The sequence below is a fragment of the Populus euphratica genome, unplaced genomic scaffold (genome assembly GCF_000495115.2).
Source record: "Populus euphratica unplaced genomic scaffold, PopEup_1.0 scaffold241.1, whole genome shotgun sequence".
Lineage (NCBI taxonomy): Eukaryota > Viridiplantae > Streptophyta > Magnoliopsida > Malpighiales > Salicaceae > Populus > Populus euphratica.
Genome location: NW_011500067.1, coordinates 110,974 through 120,811, shown reverse-complemented (window position 1 = coordinate 120,811; position 9,838 = coordinate 110,974). Strand labels below are relative to the sequence as shown.

The 9,838-nt window shown below is 32.0% G+C and overlaps 1 pseudogene; it reads left to right on the top strand.

Annotated features, from left to right (window-relative positions):
• Positions 1-5,009, top strand: part of LOC105108283 (pleiotropic drug resistance protein 1-like) — a 32,280-nt pseudogene extending 27,271 nt beyond the window's left edge.
• Positions 5,010-9,838: the final 4,829 nt, after the last annotated feature.

Below are 9,838 nucleotides of genomic sequence, written 5' to 3'. Positions count from 1 at the left end.
CTGAACCGTTGCCCAACCAAAAGTTTGCAAGCTTTCACTCCACAAGAAGCATGGAGTGGTCACAAACCAAGTGTTACTCATCTTCGAGTCTTTGGTTGTGTGGCATATACAAAGATCTCAGATGCAAGAAGGACCAAACTTGATGATAAAAGCGAGAAATACATCTTTGTCGGATACGGTGAGAGAAGGATAGGATACAAGCTATATAATCCCATCACCAAGAAGGTAATTATGAGTAGAGATGTTATCTTTGAAGAAGATAAAACTTGGCAATGGAATGATGAACAAGAAGCAGTTAAATGGATCAACACTGATTTGATCCTTGAAGATGAAGAAGTACCAACAGTACTTGCAGAAGGTCCGATAGTACCAGAAGATGAGCCACAAAGTCCGGTACATAGATTTCCTGTATTCAACAGGAGAAACACACCTGAATCATCATTAACACCATCATCATCAGAACCATCATTAGCATCCTCATCAGAAGGACCAAGAAGGATGAGAAATCTAGAAGAGCTATATGACGCCACTCAAGTAATGGAAGATATAACTCTATTTTGTTTCTTTGCAGATAGTGACCCACTTAGCTTCAATGAAGCTATCACAGAAGAGAAGTGGATAAAAGCAATGGATGAAGAAATACATGTTATTGAGAAGAATGATACCTGGAAGCTGACTTATCTACCAGAAAACAAGAAAGAAATAGGTGTCAAATGGGTCTATAAGACAAAGAAGAATGCAAAAGGAGAAGTGCAAAGATACAAAGCAAGATTAGTGGCAAAAGGCTACAAACAGAGAGAAGGCATTGACTATGGAGAAGTGTTTGCTCCAGTAGCCCAGCTAGAGACAATCAGATTGATGATCTCACTAGCAGCACAACATAGATGGAATATCTATCAACTCGACGTGAAGTCAGCATTTCTGAATGGCTTCCTAGAAGAAGAGATCTATGTTGAACAACCACTTGGATACATTGATGCTGAAAATGAAGGCAAAGTATACAAGTTGAAGAAAGCCCTCTACGGTTTGAAGCAAGCTCCGCGTGCTTGGAATACCAGAATTGACAGGTATTTTCAAGATAATGGATTTGAAAAATGTCCATATGAACATGCAATTTATGTGAAGAAAGAAGCAGATGGCAGCATATTATTTGTGTGCCTATATGTTGATGACTTGATATTCACCGGCAACAATCCTACCATGTTCGAAGACTTCAAGAAAAGTATGGTACAAGAGTTTGAGATGACAGACATTGGTCTGATGACACATTTTCTTGGCTTAGAAGTGGTGCAGAAAGAAGAAGGGATTTTTGTATCCCAAAGCGGTTATGCTAAAGATATTCTTGAAAGGTTCAAGATGGAAAGCTGCAATCCGGTATCAACTCCAGTTGAGAATGGAGTGGAATTGAGGAAAAGTAAAGTTGGAAATGTTGATCCAACTTACTTCAAAAGCTTAGTAGGAAGCTTAAGGTACTTGACATGTACCAGACCAGATATACTCTACGGAGTCGGACTGATCAGCAGATATATGGAGAAGCCAGACCAGTCTCATTTGAATGCAGCCAAGAGAATTCTTCGCTACATCAAAGGCACAATAAATGAAGGTATGTTTTATACCTCAAGTACAAATTTCAATCTTACTAGATATTCGGATAGTGATTGGGGTAGAGATATGGATGAAAGAAAAAGTACAACAGGGTTTGTATTTTTCATGGGAAATACATCTTTCACATGGTCATCCAAGAAGCAATCGATTGTCACGTTATCAAGCTGTAAAGCTGAGTATGTTGCTGCCAACTCAGCTGTATGCCATTTAATATGGTTGAGGAATTTGCTGAAGTTTTTGGGATTTCCCCAAGAAAATCCTACAAAGATTTATATCGATAATCGATCAGCGATTGCATTGGCAAAGAACCCGGTGTATCATGAAAAAAGTAAACATATTGATACACGTCATCACTTCATCCGAGAGCATGTAAAGAACAAAGAAGTCGAGCTGATATCCTGCAAGACAGATGATCAAGTTGCAGATATCTTTACCAAGCCATTGAAAAGAGAAGTATTTATCAGATTGAAATTCATGCTTGGAATGACATCCCTCGATTGAGTTTAAAGGGGAGATTTGTTGAAATAAACTCAATCCAAAAGGTCAAGGAAGGCAGCCACCAGCTGTCACCGCCCAGCCACCAACCGACCAGCCGCCGACCACCAGCCGCTAGCCGCTTTCACACCGTCGGCCACAACCGCCTTCACACTTGAAGGTTGAATTTTCTTGTTTTGATTTCGTGTATAAATAGATAGCTAAGCTTATGCAATTATGTGTGGAGAGATTGAGAGAAACACTAGAGAGAAAGAGAGAAAGAGAAAGGGGTTGTTGTAAGCTTTTGTTTATGTTATTGTAAGCTTTGTTCTTGAAATAAAAGAGTGTGTTTTATCCCCTCTGAGTGTTTCAAAGCCACCACAAGTGGTTTCTCCCACCAACAGTCTCTAGTAGCCCGTATCCTGTCTTCTTCATGATTTTGCTAATGCGCTTCAATTTCAAAAATCATAGTCTAACAAAAAGTTCTAAGAAAGCTTGGTTAAGCTACACCGAGGCCTTAGTTTGACTTCGGTTGGAGCTTGAGTTTCGCAACACTTGTTCAAGTCCAGCCTAATGAACTATAAAAATTTTACCTTCTGTTTCTCTAGCATTCCAGCCAGATTGAACTTTTAAAACTTGAGCTTGTTTTTTCCTTGACATTCCTTCTGCTTAGTCATGATCAAGCATTTTAACTATACATTTTATGGGGAAAAAAAAATCCAGTTTTAAGGTGTAAAAATCTTGTTATGTCTTTAGTTTACAGCAATGTCAATGTTAAATATATATATATATATATATATATCGAATAAGCTGTATAACTTATGTTCCCTATTTATATCCAACTTTTCTACTAATAAAACGGTTGCAGTTGTTCATTGAGGAAGTTATGGAGCTTGTTGAATTAACTCCATAAAGGGAGGCTCTAGTTGGGTTGCCTGGTGTCAGTGGTCTCTCCACTTAGCAGCGCAAGAGGTTGACAATTGTTGTTGAGCTAGTGGCAAAACCTTCTATAATATTCATGGATGAGCCAGCTACAGGACTAGACGCGAGAGCTGCAACAATTGTTACGAGGACTGTTAGGAATACAGTGGATACAGGAAGAACAGTAGCGTGCACTATGATATATTTGAATCTTATGATGAGGTGAGGACTATTGATAAACTAAAAAGAGTCGACATAATTATCAATTTCCCCCTTTTCATCACAGAGATTTTGTAAGTCCTCTTATATGACGTAGTATGATGAATTGGACACTGGTCACAGTTATTCCTATTGAAACAAGGAGGACAAGAGATATATGTAGGGCCACTGGGTCGCCATTCTTGTGAATTAATCAAGTATTTTGAGGTAACTTTTCGTTGGCCAAATTCGGAACTACGTATATTGTTACATAATATATAATCCTGTTGAACTTATCTTTCGTTTCATTCAACAAGAAGGGGGTTCAAGGAGTGAGTAAAATCAAAGACGGTTGCAATCCAGCAACTTGGATGCTAGAAATCACTAGTTCAGTTCAAGAAATAACTTTGGGGGTTGATTTTATTGATGTGTACAAACATTCTGAACTGTACAGTTAAGTTTGACAAGAAGTTAAATTGTCTGCTTCACAAGATTGCAAAGTGGCATGTGAGAAAAAATATCAGCAGATTCAGCATTTTCTACCTTGTATTTCAGGACAAACAAAGAACTTATTAAACGACTAAGCTCACCTGCTCCTGGTTCAAAGGACCTCTTCCCCACTCAGTACCAACTGTCATTTTTCAGACAATTTGTAGCCTGCATGTTGAAAGTCATACTGGCGCAGTCCACCGTAATATACCGTAAGGTTTCTGGTTACAGTTTTCATTGCCCTGATGTTTGGGACAGTGTTTTGGGACCTTGGCATTAAAATGTAAGTTAAAACCTGAAACAAATTCAAAATCTAAACTTATTACATTCTACTGATCACATCCTAGCATTAACATCTGATGTTTTTGTTCAAAGGACAAAGGAACCGGATCTGTTGAATGCAATGGGTTCCATGTATCTTGCTGTCCTCTTCCTTGGTATCCAAAATTCTGGAAGCGTGCAGCCAGTAGTCTTGATTGAGAGAACAGTTTTTTACAGAGAAAGGGCTGCTGCAATGTATTCAGCCTTCCCCTATGCCACGGCTCAAGTACTAACTAGATTTTTTGGGGACAAAAAAAAGAACGTTTATTTTGGTTTTTACTTTGTGAATATTTCGTTAATGAATTCTCAACTTATGCAGCAGGTTGTTGTTGAGCTTCCATACCTTCTTGCACAAGCAGTAGCCTATAGCATCGTAGTTTATTCAATGATAGGATTTGAATGGACTGTTGCTAAATTCTTTTGGTATCTATTCTACACGTGGCTCACATTATTTCAGTTCACCTATTTTGGCATGATGGCTGTTGGTGTTACACCAAATCACCACATGGCTACCATAGTTTCGACAGCTTTTTACGCAGTTCGGAACCTATTTTCAGGATTTATGGTCCCTCTAACAGTAAGCACCCTTATCTCTAGCCATCCACATCCAGAAAGTTTAGCTTTTTCCTGGAAATTGAAATAGATAAGCTGGTATATTTATCTTTTTTTTAATTATTATCATTAAAAATAGAGAATTCCTGTATGTTGGAGATGGTTCTACTTGGCATGCCCAATAGCTTGGACCTTGTATGGATTGCTCGAATCACAATATGGAGATAGAAAAGACATGCTTGACATAGGCGCGAGAGTGGATGATTTTATGAGAAAGTATTTTAGTTTCAGACATGATTTTCTGGGAGTGGTTGCAGCCGTGAATGTTGGGTATGCAGTCTTGATTGCACTTCTTTGCCATCTCCTCGGAGATATTTAATTTCCAAAAGCGATAGCAGTTCAGTAGCTTTTTATCATCTTTATAGGCTTCCCGGTGGATGACAAGTTCAACATGGCGATGGGTGTTGATCATAATTATTATACAAAACAATAAAACGCCTTGCGATGACACTGTGGAGATCACTGTGTACACAGACATAGAAGAATATTCATTCTTATAGTGAAATTACACTCTTTTTTTTTTCTTTATTTGAAGAAAATTTCGAATGATTTGGTTTCGAGGGTGATTTCTTTTTTTGTAAGGGATTATTTTTGTCTTCCCATTTTTTTTTTAATAGTAAGAATACATATTTACCCTGTGCTCAAAAATTGAACTGCTTGCAAAGAGAATTTATGTATTTATGTTTTTTTTTATGAATTGACTTTTATGCCCTTAGACTCAGAAAAAAGGCAAGAGTTTAGGGGTAATTATATGTTTTTAAATAGTTTTTTTTCTAATATTATAATAATAAAGTGTATTTTGGATGTTTTATTCTTAATAATTAAATTTTTAATAAAAAAACTATAAGAACATTAACTCGTGTATTGACATGTGGGAGACACCCTTGCTTCTTAGACGACAAGTGTAGAATCCCTCGATAGATAAATATGTTATTCTACTATTTTATTAAAAGTGTTATTTCATCCTTATTTTTCTAGTACGGCGTGTGACAATGGTTGATAAGCGGTTTGCAACTAATAGTTTTTTTTTTTTAAAAAAAAAAAGTGCATGTCTATCCTCTTCTTGTCATTTTTCAATTTTATTCCTTATATTCTAAGTTCTTATTTTAATCTGCTACTCTTTTAGAAAAAGTTTTAAATTTTTTAATTTAATTATTAAATTAAAATTTGTCATAATTTTTTTTTCCAATGTTATCTTTATTCTTTTTATTCATAATTGTTTCCTTGGCTCCTTTGTTAAAAATTTATTTTTTTTAATTTCATCATTCGATTAAAATTTATGTTATTTTATTTTTTTAATTTAGCCCTCATTCTTTTGATTTATTTTTTCTTTCAATAAATTTTTCTTTTAAATTTAACCCTTCAATTTAATTTTTCTTATGCTGTTCAATTTATTTTTATTTTTATCTTCACCATCATTCTTTTAATTATAATTTTTTTGTGTGATAAATTTTTTTTCCTGGTTTCATCATTCGGTGTATGTTGTGTTGAGGATTAGGTTTTATGATTTTTTTTACTTGTCATGCTTTTGATATAATGACATGGGTCAAGAGTTTTAAGAGTTCATTCAGTTAGGGATTTTATCATATTGTATTATCTTTTAAAAAAAATTAGTTTTATGGTTATTTTTAATTTCTTTTCTATCAGTTTATCCTGATTTTATAGTTTAGGCCAGGAGTTTCACGTATATTTTTTTAAAAAAAATATCTTGTTTTGAATTTGATTTTTAAAGATTTTTTTTATTTTTTGTGCAGGTAAGCTTTATTTTATACAAAAATATTTATTTTAAAATAATATTTCTAATATATTTGGTCATGTAATATTTTTATTTTATTTTATTCACTATGTTTCATACGAGAGTTTTAAGAATTGATATATATAGAGATTTCACCATACTTCATTATTTATTAAAAAAATGATTTTGTAGTTATTTTTAATTTCTTTTCTACTAGTTTATTTTGGTTTTATGGTCTAGACTACAAGTTTTGCAGACTTTTTTTTAAATTGAAGTTTTTTTAAAATATTTTTTTAGTATTTAATTTTTGAATAATTATTTTTATTTTATACATATAAGCTTTATTTTATAATAAAATATTTATTTCAAAATAATATTTATGATATGTCCAGCTTTACATAGTGTTTTTTCTTTTATTTTATTTACTTAGTTTCTTATATGTTTCTATTTTTATTATTTTTTATTTATTTTAATAAAAAAATTAGTAGACATGAATAAATTATTTATTTTACAAGATTAAATATTTTGATTTACATCTATCTCTTAATTTTTTTAATTTTTTTTGTTACTGTTAAAGATTTTTTTTATTTACATTGATAATTAACAATTTATTTGATCAGATGCCCGATAATTTTAATTTATATTTTGAATTTTATTATATAAATAAACATATCAAAATAATTTGTCTATCCATTTTTATTTTTTTTTTAAAAAAATTACAACTCCTAGCAGGTTGCATGTCAAATATCTAGTGAGATAATAGCACATGAAGTATCAACATTTATGATTTTCTATATTATAGTACCAAAACTCAATTGTTTTCTATTTAAGTACATATTCTTGTAGAATTTGTTTTATAAACAACATCCATTTCTTTTGTTACTGGAATGCTAACGTGATTGGTAACTCTAAGTCAGATAAGCTCAATTGATTTTATTTTTTTATGTTTTATTTTTAAAAAGTTAATAACATATGAAGTACTTATATTTTATGATTTTTTTATTTGAGTAATTGTATTGATTTTATATTATAAAAGTGGTACTCGTAAATTTTGATCAATTATACATTCATAAGTTTATTTTTCAAAGTAACTAACATGGTAGTTATTTTTAAAAATTGAAACGGACTCATTAAATAAACTATTATTTATTTCATTACAATATATCTAATTTGGTAATTTGATATGAGTTTCAATAATTTACAAACATATATAATTTTATAAAATCTAAAACAAACCATAACAAGTACAAAATTATATATTCATAATACAAGTTTGTTTGAGAAAAAAATAAAACATGTACATGCCCTAACAAAACACATATACTAAAAAAACATTCAATAATAATAAAATTGACATTTTAATGTTAAAATTAAAAAATGATAGATTTACTTAAAAAAATGACAAAATTCACAATAAATAAGGACATGGGCCCGTTAAATAAACTATTATTTATTTCATCACAATACATCTAATTTGATAATTCGATATAAGTTTTAATAATTTATAAATAAATATAATTTTATAAAATTTAAAACAAACCATAACAAATACAAAATTATACATTCATGCTACATGTTCGTTTGAGAGAAAACAATAAAACATGTACATGTCCTAATAAAATACATATACTAAAAAGCATTCAATAATAAAAAAATGATATTTTAATGTTAAAATTAAAAAAATAAATTTAATTATAAAAAATAATAAAATCTACAATAAATAAAAATACAGATGCAAAGACGGGGGAGAAGTGAGGGATGCTTTGAGGGGTGGTTGTTTGCTTTTGTTTGGTTTTTTTTTTTGTTTTGAAACGGGGATTTGTTTGGATTCAGGGATGGAAAAGGAGATAGAGAAGAAGATAGGTGGCACATGGTGATGTATTAACCATTATTAATAAAATCACTCATGGAACATTTCTGTTTGTGATTCCACCGACAATTCTATAATTCTATTGATAAAGTGGACATGTCACAATACAAATATCCTGATTTGAATTCTCTTGTAATTCTGTTTATAAAATTATCTATAAAAACTTTTATATTATCACACTACTTGTTTTTTGAAATTATTTATATTAAGTTTGAAATTCTGTTAATATATACAATAAAATAATTTTGTTGGTATATATAAATAATGTTAATGATGAATTTAAATTGGTAGATAAATATTACTATAAATTACTGACAAAAAAATCTATCAGAATTTATGTCGGTTTTTGTTGAATTTCTGATAGTGATAGTGATACGAGCTGACTCCTTCTCGATCCCTGACCGATATTCACGTTCTCAAACTATGAATGATCTAAATGTTGTTCCCTCTGATAATGCTCTACCTACTCTGAGACCACTTTTAGAGTTCGGAGTGACTCAGCTTTAGTGGGCTTAATTAAAAGTATAATTTTATTACACCACTAATTATTACAAACTAGTAATGTAAATACACTGGCTCCCACAACACTCACTACAAATAATAAAAGTAGCGCACGAAAAAAAGACAAGACACTAAAGCAAAAAATTGTCGAATGCATCCATGCGGATATCCTGATGACAAGGAAAAGAAATGCCAAGGAGGTGACGAAGCTGTTGATGTTCTTGAAGTTGGCAATGTTGATTTTAACAGCAGCAACTGGCATGGGATCTTTGGGACATGAGGACTGAATCCGATCACGTAAAATCGAGTTTAAATTAAGAAGAAAATAATGAAAATTGAGGGCTTTAAAATTCTTGAAATAAATTCTTGAAACTTTTCAGCAACTTTAAAATTGTTGACATATTCATAAACATTCTCATATCATAACATCCTTTGGCATATCAGCATTTTCTCCCCTAAAGCACATACTCATAAGCAAACTAGTTCAAAGGCAAATAAGTTCGACCATTATAAAATCATATGAATGCAAGGATAGCCATACAATAAGGCGGCAGATGATGAGCTCAAGCTTAATTGGTAGGATCACTTCCTTGATAATTACATCATACCTTACTTTGGAGTTGTGCTTGTGCAGGTTAATTTGACCATCCTAAGAAATACCAGCTTAAAAAAAAATGGCAGAGGATTCGATGATAATGACAACACAATCAGTCTTCAAAGTTCTAGTAATCTTATTTTTTATAAAGTCGCGATGTCCATAGGCATCAATGAACATGAATTAGTACTTGGTGGGCTCAAACTTCTTTAAGGCAGTATTAATAGCAATACCTCCAAGCTTGAAGATCAAGTGATTAGTAGTGGTATTGTGTGAGGAGGAGTCTTGTTTGACCTCATAATACGAGGATGAGAAAGGTAGTCTTCTTTTAATAGCCATTTTAACATGTTATATGTGTTTGTTTTGCGAGAGAGTGAGTGTTTTGTTTGAAGGGGCAAAGAAGCGTGTTTAGTATTTGTGAGATAAAAAAGAGATGCCAAATATATTGTGAATGCTAATGATCAGCTTTACACAATCACATCTCTTTAATGCAATAAAACCCAAACATAGTTAAAAC